This window comes from Haliotis rubra, unplaced genomic scaffold, assembly GCF_003918875.1.
Source record: "Haliotis rubra isolate DU_JTF1 unplaced genomic scaffold, ASM391887v1 Scf1743, whole genome shotgun sequence".
Lineage (NCBI taxonomy): Eukaryota > Metazoa > Mollusca > Gastropoda > Lepetellida > Haliotidae > Haliotis > Haliotis rubra.
This window is the reverse complement of record NW_025765718.1, coordinates 82,476-101,405: the sequence shown is the minus strand read 5'-3', so window position 1 is coordinate 101,405 and position 18,930 is coordinate 82,476.

Genomic DNA, 18,930 nt, shown 5'->3' with positions numbered 1-18,930 from the left:
TAGCATTGGTGATTTGCAGGTGTTGGTTGTGTGTGTGTAAGAGAAACAGTATCTACATTGTTGTGGGTTTTTCCTGATGGGGTGAACTTTGTATGATAGCGCTCCAAATGTGATATGAGTGGGTAGTGTGGTGGTGTCGAAGGTTAGGAAGGTTGTTTGGGTGTTTGAGTTGTACATGGTGGGTTGCTTGTTATTGATTGTGCGGTATTGGGTGATTTTAGGTTGTGTTGGGATAGTGTTTGCAATGTCTATGTAGTTTTCTATATCTGTTTGTGATTCCCTGGCGTCAATGTGGATAACCCCCTGAATGGATGATTGCCATCGTGGCAGCTGCCAGCTTATTTGTTTGCCATCGATGAGTGAGTGTTTGGTGGTGTTTGTGAGGGATTGTTGATCTGGAAATGTAATTTTGAACCCCCGGCCACAATTGTTAATGTATTTGTATTGGATATGTTGTTGTTGGAGGCATAGAGCCTAATTTGTTGATGGAGTAGGTGTGGTTGAGAGGTGTGTGCGCGAGTTGATGGCGAAAAGCTAAGAGAATGTGTTTGATAGGTTGGGGTTGGGGTGGGGTGTTTCTTGGGCACATTGTTTTATTAGATTGGGTGTTTTCGTTTGGTGAGATATGTGGTCTTTTGGCTGTTTTGGAGGGTTTAGTTTGAGTGATTGGAGATTGGGGGGATTGGTTGTGGTTTGGAGGTCAGGAAGGATAGTTTCTAGGTCGATTCAAGTTTATTGGTATTGGGTCAACTGAGTGGGGGGATGTAAGTGGCGGGAAATCTTTGGTAGGGGTTGAGAAAAGGGATGAGTTGGGGTAGGGGGAGGCCATGATGTGTGGGAGGGGGCGGGGGAGGGATGGGTGTAGAGTTGGTTTGTGGGCTGTGGTGGGTGGTTTGGGTATGTAAACAATATATAGGTATGATAAAAACAAATTGCAAATGAACATATATACAAATGAAAGGTGAACAAAATAAACTGGGGAGAATTGTCTTTTGATTATTTGAATGTCTATATACAGATAGTCTATTTACACAGTCACAATGGGAAAATGGCGCACACTTGCGATTTTTCGTCCCAGCTTAGGTGGCCGGCCAGCGGCCGGTGGGGTAGGGAAGCCCGGTCGCTTTGCTTGATATGGGTGTCTGATGGAATTGAGAGGAGGAGAGTAGATTGGGTGTAGGTTTGATGATTTTGAATGGGGTATCGATGATGAGTGAGTGGGGCTTAAACCTGACACGACTACCATCCCATTCACTTATGCGAGACCAGTACGGTCCCAGCTCCAATGACATATGATGAATGAATGATGAAAAACGTTTTATTCATCCTTCCAGACAACATCAAACGAAGTGCAAACATAGCAAAAATTCAGTTCGCCATCACACCAGGTGGAATTGAAGACAAATATCCGGGCTAGTTCGTAGACATTGAAAGCATGTTCCCCTCACCTGGAAACAATACTATCAATGCCTCGGCCGGTTGACCAACTCAATTCATAGAACTTGATCCAAGTGTAGAAAATCACTTGAGCCAAGGATTATATTTCAGTTTCACATGCCCGACTTTATTTACCTCGATGTTTTTTCCCCTTTAATTTACCGGTATTATTAGTTCTTTCTTTCGTATTGTTATTGTTATTTTACGTTTTAACCTTCTTTGTTTTAAGTTTATGTTATTGCGGTTTGGGTTAGTGATTCAGCTTAAAGAGAAGGCCGTAGGCTTTTAGTTTTAATTATGTTTTTTTCGGTTTTGGGTTAGCGTTTTAGATTAGAGAGAGAAAGACTTACTGCCCACCTCGATGTTTTTTTCCCTTTAATTTACGGGTATTATTAGTTCTTTGTTTCGTGTTGTTATTGTTTATTTTACGTTTTAACCTGCTTTGTTTTAAGTTTATGTTTTTGAGGTTTGGGTTAGTGATTTAGCTTAAAGAGAAGGTCGTAGGCTTTTAGTTTTAATTTATGTTTTTTTCGGTTTTGGGTTAGCGTTTTAGATTAGAGAGAGAAGGACTTATTGCCTTTTCACGCTAGTTTTATGTTATATCAGTTTGTGGTTAGTGTTAGTTTAGAGAGAGACGGTGTTAACTTGTACTTTTATTTTTGCATTCCCCATTTGTATGACGAACATGATAATGACGAAGCATTTGTGCATCACAGTCATATACCCACATGGATAACCATAGCTCACAAATTCAATACCCTAACAATTGCATAATGGACAGATAATTCAAACATGTCAGCACAAATATATAATACGAAACATAAAACCTGGAAGGATACAACTTTGATTTCAAAGTCCAATTGCTGTGAAGGCGCAGTTGAGTCTACGTAGGAAGGTCGTCATGGTAGATCAGATCTCTGTGGTTTCTTCAGGTACTGTTGATAATGGCAGTGGAGCTGCTACACGTGATGTACAACACATACTACAATTTACATCAACATGCATAACAAACGTCAGAAAACGTCAATGTCCGTCTGGCATGTAATGCCCTCGCGTCTACCCATCAATTGGGTGCCTCACATACATAGCTGTAGACACTACAGCAATATACCTCTCCTTTCCCATATGCCACACCTTAGGGAATTGCAAAGATTTGACACGAAAAATCATGCACAGTTACCGCCAAGTCGCCTCTGAGCCACTGGCGAGACTCAAACTGGTTTGGGTGCGCCAGCTACCGTTTCGCCGCCATCCTCTCTCCTCTAAGGGCAGCCCCTCAACTCCCATGCAACACCAGCATTTCGCCCTGCCTCCAGCAGAAAACCACCACCGTTTGCGCTTGCTTACTGCCAAGTCGCCTCTGAGCCACTACCAAGACTCGAACTGGTTTGCCTGCGCCAGCTACCGTTTCGCCACCATCGCCTCTTTCACCTCTATACAACACCAACATTTGAGCTTGCTTCCAGCAAATCCGCCTCTGAGCCACCTGTCAAGACTCAATGTGTTTCAGTTCTGCTACACCATGGCCGCATCGAGCATCTTCGGGAGAACCAATGATGAATAGCATGAGCAACGTCGCGCGCCGTTACACAAGCTAAGCACCAAGGCAACCAAAAGCTTGATCATGGTGGAGGTCGGAATTATCCCACTATGCACTACCTCGGGTCTCCCATCTTTCCGACCTCCGTGGGCAGACGTGTAGGGCAGCGTCGCAATTTTCACATCGCCGTGCCCGTCTCATCGTCTTGCCCGGGGAACATAGGCAAATATCTGAGCCAGTGGCCAACCTGGCTCCTGTCCCCATATAAAGAATACCCCGTACGTTGGATTGTTAGACTTTCGCCTGAGAGTACTATGCATTTTAAAAAGTTAATAAATACTTAAATTTGAAGGGCTAGAAAAAGGCCCTTTTGCATGCACCTCTGCGATTGAATGGGCTTTCTGGCAATATAAGCCAATTTGATTTCTGACTTTGGACAGAGAAGTTATATAGGATTTTCTGCAGAAGTATAGCAAAAAATGACAATTTTACAAACAAATTGTACAATATATATTTTAATTTTCAGGATAGATCAAATCTGCGTTCACCACCGTCACCGATGTCAAAAGAGCTTTCTAATGATACCAATACGGTGTGTTGCAGTGAGGTATAACGGAGTTAGAAGCAAACAAAGACGCGATAAGGCAAAGCCTGAACAAGCGCGCATTTGAAAGGCCGCCGACACAAGAAGTGGCGGTATAAACCGACGTAAGCGTCTAAGCAAACATCGCACATGTCTGGGTTATACGCGTCGTTAGGAGCGTACATTTCGGTGAGCTTCGACTGCATTAGACATATTGAAAATCAGACCATGGATATATAAATTATAGCCGAACACTACTTCCGCTGATGGCGCAGGTGACACGAACACCACAGACGGCGGCATTTTCAGATGTGTGTAGCACCATTGCAAAATACTCCACATGTGCATGTTATATATCTCTACAAGCGCACTGGAAAGGCCTTTCAAATGCGTTATAGATATTAAGAATCCAACCTTGCATAATGAATTTATGCGGAAAACATCTTCCGCCGATAGCGCATGGGACACGGAAATTACCATTATACACGAACAAGACTGGTACATTTGCACAACGTCGCAAATGTGCATGTTATACATCGTTAGAAGCACACTGGAAAGGCCTTTCAAATGCGTTATAGATATTAAGAAGCCAACCTTGCATAATGAATTTATGCGGAAAACATCTTCCCGCCGATGGCGCATGGGACACGGAAATTACCATTATACACGAACAAGACTGGTACATTTGCACAACGTCGCAAATGTGCATGTTATACATCGTTAGAAGCGCACTGGAAAGGCCTTTCAAATGCATCATAGATATTAAGAAGCCAACCTTGCATAATGAATTTATGCGGAAAACATCTTCCGCCGATAGCGCATGGGACACGGAAATTACCATTATACACGAACAAGACTGGTACCTTTGCACAACGTCACAAATGTGCATGTTATACATCGCGCACTGGAAAGGCCTTTCAAATGCGTTATAGGTATTAAGAATCCAACCTTGCATAATGAATTTATGCGGAAAACATCTTCCGCCGATAGCGCATGGGACACGGAAATTACCATTATACACGAACAAGACTGGTACCTTTGCACAACGTCACAAATGTGCATGTTATACGTGCGTTTCAAATGCGTTATAGATATTAAGAATCGAACCATGCATAATGAACATTATAGCTGTCAAGGATCCAACATCAGATATAGAAATAATTACCAAACGAAACATGCGCTGATTTTCGCTGATAGCGTCGGTACACCAGATGCGAAATATCGCAGATGTACGTGTTATACGTTGTTAGAAACAAATTTGAAAGGGCTTCCATATGCATTATAGATATTATGGATCGCACAACGGATATAGGACTTATTACCCCCGCTGATAGTGGGGGGTGACGCGGGAAAAAACAAGCGACATGTAGGTGTTATAGGGCGTTAGAAACGAATTTGAAAGGGCTTTCATATGCATGATATGCAAGATATTTAAGTCGAAACATGGATATAGACATTATAGCTGAAAAAAAGAGACCTTTTAAACATATAATATATATATATAAATTGTCATATAAATGAATGATAAATATTACGAAATACACGTACGTCTACATATCAAATAAGTTGCACAATGGTGATTTATAGCTCGTCGGGAACCACCCTAAAGAAACATTTAAGAGCTATTCGTATTAACCAGCACTCACCACGTGGAGGTTGCTCTTTTAAGAGTGCCATTTTTATTTTCCTGCACCATTCCCACAACAGCAAGTTCGAGCAGCGAACCCCTTTACTACTGTTGTATAAACCTAATGGGTCAAAACTGACATTAGGTTATGGAATTACAGGTTATATCCTATTACTTCTAGCCTATAGTTGATTATGGTTTGATCATATTTCCCTGTTACTTTTACCTTTCCCTCCCCCCTACCTTCCACTATCATACAGGATGCCACCGAAGGTCTTTGGGCATCACCAAGTTGAATTATCCCACAAGACAGGTACCGCATCACCAGGCGCTGATCTTCATCGGATTGTCGATCTGCCTTGGCCCGATGCAGGATGTCCCTCACCTCCTGTCTGGTTGCAGGATCTGTGTACCCCTTTTGAGCAACGGAAATGGGTGGCGGTTGTCTGGTTTCATCTCTGAATTCTGCAACAGATTTATGGGCTTCCTCGTGTTTATATTGTTTACTTACACCTGTATATGAACAATTTGTAGCACTTGTAAACCTACGCAAATTATCGAAAACCTTGGGTGACATTTGAACATATGTTTGACAGTGGGTGAGAAAGGTTTTGACTGCTGCCATGTAATTTTTAATGGCACCTGCAGAAACCCCGTTTTGCGAAAATACCAAGTTGAAATGATGTATTTCATCTACGTGCTCAAATATATCAAAATTGATACAAGCCATATTACTATTTGGGAATACCCGTTTTTGGATAAAATAGAAAAACTTAGAAACGCGGCGACATGTGTCACCAGCATTACGCCCTGCTTTTTTAATAATATTGGTTAAATATTGCTTAAACCCTGAAAGTGTGGGTTCACTTTCAGGGAACCTATCATATAAGCCAGAGTTAGATTAGCCCTGACTGAGTTGTGTTGGTAATTATACCGAGTACCACTTCTGGTCGACTCAGTTAAACCAGTACTGGTACTCGGCATTGGATTATTATTTGAAGGAGAGGCTACAGGTGCGTCCTCTCCTTGTATTGTGTGACCAAAGTGTTTTAGTACCCTGATGTACTCAGGGATTTGGGTTTTGTTGATTGTGAATGTGCCACAAAATGCCAATAGAGCCGACATGGATACAAGCTGAGTAGCGGTATAAGACTCGCTTTGGCGGCGATTTTGGGCGTTTATAACAGCAATAGAACTGTTAGGATAACATTTTTATAAATGCGCAACGCCTTTGTAATATGTTTTGCACTTTTGACAAACCACTGATACATTTGTGGAAGGCATATTGGCACAAATTCACTGTACTATGTTTCTGGGAGCTACAGAAAAGGGCCTTGATGTCACAGTTTTGTACTTGGATATTTTAAGAACCCTATTTATGCTACCGGTATGTATCAGTTTCATATATTAAGCAGCGTAGATGACTTATTAAAAACAAGCAAAAGGTAATAAAAGTAAAGTTCACTTGCCAATAGGGATCGTCAACGCCGACTGGTAATCGTCCACTAAGACACTGGGTCTGTGATGATGATATTGTGAGCATTCACTTATATTACCACGTCCCAGCCAGATAGCCAATGGAATGGTTTAGATGAAGCTCACTGTCATGTGACCAAGTCGGATGTTTTTAAGGGAGAGGAGGAAATTGTGAATTGCCCATCTCCATTCTATGCATGACGTCCATTTGGAGGGGCAAGGGCACGCCAAAAGGTGAATTGCCCATGCCAAAGAAAACCAAGCATTCTATGCAATCAAGGTTGAAATCAGTCGGGCGACAAGATTATAAAATCACAAAGCTGCTTATCAAAAGGAGGTGGCCCAGGCAAAGTGATATTAACAAACGTGAGCAAATCTCCACGGTGTCGAAATTAATTTGCTGATTAGTGTACATCTCCGGCAATTACCTGCCACGCCTCAGACTAAACAGTAAACACAGCAGAGTGATATACAGCTAATGAAGTGATAATTATTAGATTTACAGGAAGCTAGAGATGTGCATGTATATACAACGAATCCATGAGCACAGGTCAAACAGCCATTATAAAACAATGATGATAATGTGAGATGTGATATATAGAGGTGATATAAAGCTAATTAATGACAATAGAGGCGCTTTTTGTGATAAAGTATAGTAAGCTGTCATAACGCCGGCAATGGGCCGACGCCGAGCATGCACGCCAGATCATAGATTTGATCCGGTATCAGCAAAGAGAATGCCATATAGCGCGCATAGCCCCACTCACACCTACCCTTAAACAAAAACATAAACATACACGAACTTAAGGAAGCTCTCAAACATAAAAAAACAGCCTCAGCCCCTGGTCCAGATAACATTACATACACCATACTCAACAAACTTCCACCAAACATGCTAAACGTAACACTTATACTATTTAACCATATCTGGACCACAGGAAACATACCATCTTCATGGAAAACAGCTAAGGTGGTGCCAATCCTAAAAGCCAGGGAAACCCATTAACTCCCCAGATTCATTTCTCGACCTATTTCCCTCACTTCACACTTATGCAAAACACTAGAGTCTATAGTAAATAATAGGCTAAAACATCAAATCCAAACCCACAACTTAATTAAGCAGGACCAGAGTGGCTTCACTCCAAATAGGCAAACTTTAGATCACATTTTACATTTGGAACACGATATTAAGGTAGCCCAAGCACAAAAACAATACACGCTGGCCATTTTTATTGACTTTAGCAAAGCTTTCGACATGATCTTGCACAACGGCCTAATCCAAAAACTACAAGAAAATGCAATACACGGGCGTATTTTAAATTTCATACAGGCATTCCTCAAAAATAGACAAATAATAGTTAAATCTCACAACACTGTCTCGGATCCTTTTCCACTAGAAAATGGAACTCCCCTGGGGAGCATAATTTCCCCAACACTTTTCAACTTTATGATTAACGACATATTTCTGGACAAGTGGCCAGAATTTTCTACTGCAAAATTTGCTGATGACATTTCCTTCTGGACATCATCCACCTCAGAAAACCAAGCCACAATCAAAACTCAAAGAATGCTAAATCACATCCAAAACTGGGCCCATAAATGGGGGTCCCACCTTAACGTTAAAAAAAACGTGGGCATCTTGTTCAAAAAGCAAAGAATGCAAAATTGTACACCCAAACTCCATCTTAATAACCAAGAAATCAAGTTCGAAAAAGAGGCAAAATTCTTAGGTGTAACTTTTGACCAACACATGACATGGACACCCCACATTAATAATCTGGTCAACTCATGTCAAAAAGATCTAAATCTCATGCGAGCTATCAGTGGTACAAACTGGGGAGCCGACAAACAAACACTTATTAATATATACAAAACTCTTATACAGTCTAGACTGGACTATGCTGCCTCGGTCCTCCACTCCATCTCCCCATCCAACCTTCAAAACTCAATTCTATACAGTACAAAGCCCTTTAAACAAGCCCTAGGCACTAGGACTGGCACCTCCCACAACACTCTTCTCCTCTCACAGGCATCCCTTCAATCAAAACACGAATAAATCACACTGCACTCAATTACTGGGCTGGGGCCCCAACACAACCTAATATACAAACTATCACAACTAAATACACCAACACTAAAAATCCACTATTAAAAATTTAAAACAACCCAAACAAAGCCTCTTTACTCACTCCACCTCAACAGTCTGCTTCACTCACAACACTCTAAATACCATCCAGCACACACCTCCCATAACAAGCTACATTCATGACAAACCCCCACCCTCTACAGATACCACCCTAGGTAGAAACACTCCAAAATCTCCTAAAACCACTGACACTCCAAACCAAAACAAACCTCATCCAAACCCACATCAGCCTAAATTACCCCAACCACACCCAAATATATACACAGACGCCTTCAGTCGGTACAAATAAACGATAGGCATAGGCATCCATGTACAACAAACACCCCCTGAACAACAAACCTCCACTTTTATACAAACCACACAAACATTAACACAGCAGAATTAACAGCAATCCTAACTGCATTACACCTCATCCCCACTATGCCCCAAACCAACATATTAATACTCACAGATTCCCTCAGCTGCCAGAAACAACTCCAACACAAGCACTCAAAATCACTGAACGACCTAATACATAACATAATTATACGAAGTTTCACTCACTGCAACAATTAAATAAAAACATAACATTAATGTGGATACCAGCTCACACTCACAAACCAAGGAAATAATACAGCAGACATAGCAGCCAAATCTAGCCACCACACAAACTCTCCAGCCATACACTTCCACACATCCAAAACTGAAATAAAACAACTCATTAAATCTCACATAATAAACCAAAACTACCAACACAACCTTAACACAAACACATCCACCTGGGTCAAAGCCATCATAACCAAACCTATCACCAAAACCCTCACCTACTCAAAACAACAAACACATGGACACACTCATCACTAGACTAATCACTGGCCTAACAAACTTAAACCACGCATTCTTCAAACAAAACAGACACCCAGATGGACTATGTACACAATGCAAACAACCAGAAACAATTGAACACATATTTACACACTGCCACCTGCAACAAACAAACATCACACAACTACACAGCAGTATACCAGCTAAATATCACAATAATACTAGTATACATCTACTTTTTAATCTCCTCAACCCGTCAACTATCATCCATGCCATAGCCACCTTCCTACAAAACTCCAACCTAATCAATAAAATTTAGAACTTCCCAAACAATCCCCACCACACTACCTCTCAATAGCTATATATTTAGACCAGGCTTCCAAACCTCATTTTACCCATACTATTACTTTATCACCAACATAAGCCTACTCATTTAGACCTGGGAAACAAATTTCCTTATCCATAGGTTGTCTTATTTTGGCTAAAGCGTCCGGCCCTCTCTCAGCCAATCAGTAACCTCTAAAGCGTAAAGCTAAACCCAGCACAAATTGCGTGGTACAAAGATCCATGGCCTCCTCCCAAGCCAGTTCACCCACAGCCTTACAACCACTGCCCATGGCCTTTGCCTTATCGTCTCATCATCACACACCCACCCCCACCCCCACACCCCGTTACAAACCCGTTTTTCTTTCTTTATTAGGTCCCCTATTATTTAATAGTACAGCTTTAACTGTACCACTACAATTTAACCCCAACGCCGCTATACATTTACTTTATACCCACCCCACCCTCACCCCACCCCAACTTTGTCTATCATATACTTCCAACTCCTCTTATTATTAACAACTGCTTTATTTTTCTCTCTCTCTTTATAATTTCGGCTTTTTATTTTATTTACATTATATTTTTAACTACTTTGTCCTAAAACTAATTAAGCTTAATCCCCCATAATTTACATTTTTTTGGGTATGGTGGTTTATCCCTATTAATACATTATTAATTAATTATATATTAACCCCACCTACCCCGTCGGCGACATTGGCTATGCTAAAAGCCGACGTTAAACTTTAAATTTCGTTCGTTCGACTATCAGGTGTGACTCGAATGCACATTATACCTTGGCAGAACCGCATTCTCAAGGGCTTTCCGGTACACTAACAGTATAAATATTAACACTACAGGTATTGCTGTTATGGTTAGATTCCAAACGCTTGTACTTTTTAGTTCTGTCAAGCATGTTCATTCCTGTATTGCTCAACTATCTAATGTTGCACAACAACATATGACATATTCCCAGAATCCCACATGAATGATCTTGCACATGCACTATAGATGTAAATATTAACACCGCCGGTACAGCCAGTGTACAGATTCATCTAAATTCCGCCAATCTATATCATGTCCCATATATTTTGCAGTTCGCACATTAATACTTATATAGCTCCACCACTGAATGTGCAACATAATGCGTGTTGTTGTCTAAAACACGCCTATAATAGGCTTTCAAACACGCTATAGAAATGTATATTCTGAGGTGATGTGTAAGAATAGTAGCGTTATATCATGACTGTAGCTGATGTTGGCTTAAAATTGCTATATCACAGAAGAATTGAACTTCAGTAAAATTACACAAAACATCATCCGCATTCCGGGTTTCAATCTGGACTGGTTACCTGGGGCAGCACAATATTCACATTTGCATATTTGGAGAGGCGTTTCCCTCAGGTTTCCAATAACGATATAACATGCATAGATATGACAAAGTAGAAGGCTTGCAAAATGCAATGGCGCAGGCGACTTCCACCGGAGGCTGGGTGGAACAAATTTCTTCCACCGGGGCCTACGTGGAAGAAAAACGCACAGCTTAAAATCACAGAAACCTTCATTGCTCGGCTATAAAGTTGCATAAAAACAAATGGGAACATTCTCCGTGTAGCTACAGGACACAGCTATCCAACGACGCGCAGCATGCGCGTGTAAGGCGATTTATGCAGCCCCCAAGGGAGCCGTGCTGAAATAGGTGATACAATCTGGGAGGATTTAGACTTTGAAATGTGGAAATGTTCCTGCATTAAATATACAAAGATATATCTGCAATGGAATTACGAAAGCTCAAAAAGGGAATTCTGACTGCATTCATGCTCAATATTAAATTAACAGATTCAAGTGCATCAGTACATGTATTTGTTTGTCAAATTGAAGTGGAAAATCTCAAGCATTTGAAACTATATCAAGTTTGGACCAAGTGCAGAAAAATACAAAGTAACCAACATTTATGGTTGTCAGTTGAGTCACCTGTGAGTAGGAGCATGTATTGGTCATAATTATGCTGGCTGAGTGGCAGTGGCATGTGGACAAGATTATAGTCCTGGGCCAAATGCAAGAAAAGTTTTTATCTTTCAGGATCTCTCAGCAGCAGTAAAAGTGTTATCTGGTAATTACAAATTCTTGTCATAACCAGCCACAAAATGTATCAGGTTACTAAAAACAAACAAGGTTTGACCCAGACAGCCATTACTTGTAGGTAATAAGTTTGTAGGCTACAATCTAAGTACCCAGATTAAGGTAATTAGTATTATTAGCATGAAAATTGTGCAAAATATACATTTCATCACTTAACACTGATATTTTTACTCTGATAGACCAGTGGAGGAGATATACTTCGCATAAACACCCAAAGGGGCAAGGTTCAAAGCAGGAGTACAAAAAGCTATATTTGAAAGTTAGAAACTCTTGATAAATAATGTAACTGAAACATTATGGTCAAGGGAGCAGATGCATATTTCCTTTGCATGGAACATTTAGGAAATGTGTAGCTGATATAAAAATGTGTTGTTCAGCTATCAGAGGAAACAGCAAAGAGCGGCAATGGAGAGTGACATCATGAAACTATAACTACAAGTCTTCCTCAACACTGCAGTATCAGCTCATTATTTGAGCAAACCCATGCCAATGAGTACAAACACATCATGGTCTAGTAGGGGAGTGACAAGCACTGATGCTGTCAAAATATGCCAGTGTGGTTGATAAAACAGGTTGTAATGTGTTATGCTATCTCTATATTTGGCCTTTAAATAATTTTACTAAATTTAAGTCTTACAGGTTTGGTTAGTTCCTGAATTAGAAATGGTTTGTGGACTGTTTTGGTTTTTTTATTTATCTATTAGTTGGTAGATATATATTTAAAGTAAGAAAAAAATATATCGGTGCGAAAAGTCAATCTGATGTATACCCTGAATATCAGGCGTCAGAATGCGATCCTTTTTGAGGGTTTTTTGCTTGCCGCACCGGAACTGACCGCAAGGTTATGCTGACCGACTAGATATGAGTCTAAGCACAAGAATGTACGCTGGCCTAAAAGAAAAAGGTCAATTTCACCCACTGAGTGAACATATAATGCGCTGTGATTAGCTGTTACGGGATGTGGATCTAGTCTGTGTCACAGTCCCTGAACCACAATAGTATTTTCCCTACTGCCTAGCCCTTTCTGCAATGCTAAAGCCCTAAATGAAACAAGTCTTGATTTCCCCAGGTTCTGGTTTCCCTGGGGCTCCTTTTCAATTTATAATGGGTTTTCGTTAGTTACTATCAAACTTTTAGATATTCAGAGACTAGCGATAGTCTAGGTGTGGATCAAGTGGCAACATGATACGAGAGACCTCACAATGACTGATCAAGTCACTAATAACAATTTCTTCCAATTGCGAAATCTTGAAATAAATTGTGTCATAGGACGAACATAACGCCTTTGATACAATTCTACATGCCTGCTGTTTCAACAAAATACTCCGATTACGGCGTACAAACCATGCATTTTCCATAGCTTTGTGCTGCCAAGTCACCTTATGTAGTCTTGTGAAAAACTGTAACAAAGCGGGATCCCGATTTGACCACAAAACGTGAAGCGGGCCTTCAGGTGAAACATGAATTCAATTTATTTACAGATTATTACAGTGTTATTTTGATTGAAGTATCAAATTTAATAAGCATGTAAACGTGTTCTTAGTGGCATATTAGAATTGTCTGTCGGCTCCCACAATATCTACAAAGATTATTGAATTATGAGCTAAGTGCTCATTTCGACGTTGCCGCTTTTTAACTTTCACTATTTTGACGCACAGCCATATCGCCGAAAGTTAGTGTGAGCGAAACAGTAATGTTATGGCGAACACTTAACGATGTGTATATTTGAAAAAAATGTACAAAAACTAATAGCATATATGTAGACAATAATTTCTCCATGGTTTATTTCTGAACATATACTGAAAGGCAAAAGAAACGTCGTAATATTAGAAATGACATTTGAGTATCAATGGAGTATTTGAACCTATTTTTTTAAATATACACCAGAAGTCAAGTTTGAGGAAACCTGAATCGTGGTCGTATAGCCTGCATTGCCCAATAAAGTATTGTTTGAGATTGAAGTTAGAAATGTTTGTGTTTTGGAGGAAAAGTTCCCACAAACACAAACAATGAAATCGATGCTGCGATGCATCATAAATGCATTCAGGCATAAATTGCAGAAGCTTGAATGGCAATCGCTCACTTGTTTTCTGGAACACAGCAGCTATGACTAGGTTAACGAGAGATCAACCACAACAAGTTATTGGACGCCTGCACGCTGGTCAACATGCTCGAGTCATTGCTAATGACTTCAGTTGCAGCGCACTTAACGATAGAACGCCTTAGATAGCAATACAACGCCACCAGCAGCACTGATGACCGTCCACATAGTGGTCAACCCCGTGTAACAACATCGCCGCCAGGACCATCATATCGCCCATCAACTGCGTGCAAGACCTATTCGCAAGGGCCAGAGAAACAGCTTGGGTGACCATAGGAAACCACCAGCGACCAGTCAGTGACCTACCATTCGGCGACGTCTCCAAGCCAGGAACCTGTTTTGTCCATGTCCTGCCAGGAGACCAATATTCACCCAACGTCACCGCCGGGAACGTATCCAAGTGGACACAACAGCGGCAAAACTGTCGTGGGGGACAATGGAGAGGGGTTATCTTCTCTGATGAAAGTCGGTACTGCATTTCAGTGGCGTATTATTTTAAAAAAATAGGTTCAAATGTTCCATTGATACTTAAATGTCATTTCCAATATTACGACATTTCTTTTGCCTTTCAGTATATATCCAGGTGTTAGAGAATTTTATAGAAAACCCCGTGTCGCCGAAAGGTCGCAGACGTTATATACATAATATTTTTGTTTTCTCAATAACAGCACTGACGTTTTTTAAAAGTACAAAAGAAGCACACCCGAAGGTCCTGAGATGACCTTCCATCCAACCATCCACTTTGGGATAGTTATTAAAGAAAATGAACATAGTTGTGACATGCAGATATTTAGGCGACAGAAATATATCCTTAGGGCGACAGCTGTCGCCTAAAGGTCGCACAAATGTCGCCCAAAGGTCGACATTGTCTATATATACACACACATACACACATATATACATATATGCAAATAGATTTCATTACGAATAAAGTGAATACAGTATAGACTGATCAACCAAGATTAAATCTTTTTTACTCAATAATCTTGATTTTGTTGTAAAATTATGTAGACTGGGATGAATAATTTGGTTTCTTATAAAAAGCAAATTCACTTTGGTAACAATGCTGATTTCAATGTAAAATTTTGATTTCATAGTAATGTTGTCTTTATAAAATGTTACCGTAAATGGATGTAGAATTTGATTTAAGAAATAGTTTGACCTTGAATTTGGTGAGAAGCCTGATATAATAGCATTATTTGAAAGTAAAGCTAACTAAGTACATGGGGAGTCTTGGGTAGATTAGTGAGCTTGGGTTCACTACTAGTCAATCTGAATGTTGTATCAAATGGCATTATTTTGATAACAAATGAAAACATTTTAAGTTTAACCATCTGCCAATAGTAAAAAATGTTAGGACTGAAAAAACGAAGTCAATGTATGTCTTTATATTTTGTCTTATAATCCTAATTAGTTTATTATCATATTTGTTTGCATATTGAAACTTAATAAAATACATACGATCTGCTTATACTTAGTGAATTTATAACATGGCTGTAATATCTAGACATCTTATAGATTGCCAGCGTGTATCATATTTCACACACGCCCTAGTTTATGTTGTCTGTCTAATTACACTTCACAGCAAAAAAAATGATTCTGTTGAATGTCATAACAAATAAACAAAAACAAAATGCAAATATTAAAATTAAACCAGATTAAAGTTATAGCAACAATATCAGGCTATTACCTTGTTTGGGGAATGTATCCATCAATATCCACATAAAGGAATGAGGTGCCATTCATCTGCAGCTGACAAAGAATCCTGTTCCATGTCATGTGTCTTTTAACTGTCTAATATGCGAAAAAGTGATCTATCGTTTCAGGTTTTTTACATTGGTGTATCCCATTGGTCACCCAAGATAGCACACCTGGCAACTAATTGCATGATGTCCGCCATTCTTTAAAAAAGTAATTTAGTTAGCCAGGAATGAGCAATCAATCAATGTGAGGTGAGGTGAGGTGAAATTGGGTTTAACGCCGCACGGCTTGAGAGTATTTACGCTTGCATATGACGACGTGGCATGCGTGTGTATGTGTATGTGCGGCTGCTTGTACTAGCCCAGTCTGAAGCTGGTTTTATAGTGCTAGCCAACTGAGATACCATACCGCAGTGAAGCATGAATACCCTACTCAGACACATTATACTGACTCCCAGCCGACCAGTCCTTGTTGCACCCATTAATGCCAAGTGCCAGGCAGGGACCAACAAGTACCATATTTTAAAGACTTTTGGTATGACGCGATTGGGGATCGAACCCGCGACCTTCTGCTCTCCTAATCAAGCAATATATTGGCACCTAATCCTTTGAAGGAAGGACGTTGTTTTCACAAAGAGACTTTACGACAGGGTGTATTCAGTATAGATTAGTAAATCTACATACATAAACACTACCTTTTGACAAATCCGCTGTGCAGGATAAAAGCAATTAATCAATCAGCGTGTTATAGGTTAATTCTTTGATCGATGTTTGTTTTGTAACTCAGCTGATAATTCCTCTTGCTGCACTAACATGCGCATATTACATAAGATGTAATACATTTGCCACATCAGACCTCAGTTCATAATGATGATTATTTACTCCAGACAAAAGAAATGTCAAATGGGAACCTTTGTGGGGTAATCACTAATTATATCTGTTATAAATTCATTAACTGACCAATAAGTCAATGATGACAAATAACATGTGTAGGTTTACCACCAAACAAGGGTTACAGCAAGAGAGTAGTAATCACTGTATTGCATTCAAGTTTGATTGTCTGAACAAAAAAATTATGGGCCAACACTGTTTTGAGGATACGAACGGATCAAACTTCATTGTTACATAAGAAACATATATAAGCATTTGCTGTGTACTTAGTTAAAAACTGTATATACCTATGTACCTAAGTAAAATTTCAGATTTTTTTATCAATGGCAAAGTGGGGTTGTTTAGTTTATGGATTCAAATATATCAAATGTGTGTTTCTGACATCATAGCATACGTAAATGATAGACATCATATTTTCACATCATTAAATATCGAGGTAAAAAACACAGAAATAGGATCAATTGGATCAGTCACTATACCATCCAAACATTTGAAAATCTGAAAAAGCCTACACTGCTGGGATACTTTATTACAATCAGAACTGTAGGGATACTTTCAAATTGGCATCCACCCCTCCTAATGTCCCACTGATTAGGTTGAAGAAATTCTGCCAGTGTGGACAGTAGCCCAGTCCCCGCGTCCGTCACGGTCGAGGGAGCAGGGGCTGACCAGTTTGCAGCTAGGTTTCGTAATTAGACTGTTGGCTGGAAACATTCATCGCTCTGGATCAGTGGCCCTTTAAAGGATCAGAACAAGCTTAAATTTTGAGGGAAAAAAAAGAATAAAAAGGGAAACTGAAAAAAGTAACAAACAAGCGATGGTATATATATCCAGTGATTATGCAAGCCTCATAGTGCTTTAAGACATAATAAACTAAAACTTTACCCTAATTGGTCTTCTTTAATCAAACCATGCTGAAATGAATACATATCAATTACTTTCAAAACGCAGAACTGTGTTGTATGTAATCGATTTGTTCCGGTGCTAAAGAGTGAGTGTGTAAAACATGTCTTCAGTTAAAACATTATCGTTTACATAAAAGTATACGGTACAAACAAAGTCATAGATGTATATACCTTTGCAATGTACAAGAAAAGAAACAGCTCACGTGTCAACATCAAAACACAGCACGGCAAACCACAACATCCGGTTTTTTATAAATAGAGTCTCGCGGCGGGAAAGGCTAAAAATAGAAAAGCACGTGGTGTATGTTTGTAAACAATCGCTGACACGTGTCGACACAGAAATCAGATTTCTCGTTAACACTGGTCAGATGTATCTGGGAGTTTTGTACTTCTGACTCAGCTTGTGCAAAGCGAGCGTATATGCATATACTGTTCGTATTTGCATTTTTCAAAGTAAATGCTGATACAAATGAAAATATTTCAAAGCGACAACGCTTGTATTTTAAAGTCAGAAAACACTTTTATCGTTATATCTATTTTGCCATTCTGGATATTCACACGGCTGGCTGTTCTGGTGTAAAAATTAATTAAAATTTCAGGACAAATGTATGAATGGACAGGGCTATCTTAATTTATGCATATCACATATTTTTAAATCATGTACGTTTTATGAGTTGAAACAACAAAGGGCTCTGGTCTTTGATGGCTGCTTTGAACCACTACGTGTGCTCAGTGTTCTTTTATTTTCGTGTATTATATTTTATTTAATAGGTCATAAAGTGAATACTAACGCCAAATAAATTGCAAAGAGACAAAAGTATATTACATGGGTCAAAATGTCTTTTTCATTTTCCAAATGTTCTACTTTTACTTCTTTTCTCGAGTGTGGCTGTCTTCTCTCCTTTCACAATTGTTATAGAGTTGGTTTCATCTACATTTGACTTAATATTCCACATAATATTCTAATGTCCTAAGGGGCGGTCGGGTAGCAAAATGGTTAAAGTGTTCGTTCGTCACACCGAAGGCCCGGGTTCGACTCCCAACATGGATACAATGTGTGAAGACCATTTCTGGTGCCCCCCACCGTGATATTGCTGGAATATTGCTAAAGCGGCGTAAAACTAAACTCACTCACTCACTCTAACGTCCTGAGTAGATTACAGGTGTCTGAATTACCTGTGTAAACACATATATCATTCATTCATACAGTGTATTAGATGATGACAGTTCGGATCTGGCGTACATGTGTAATGAATA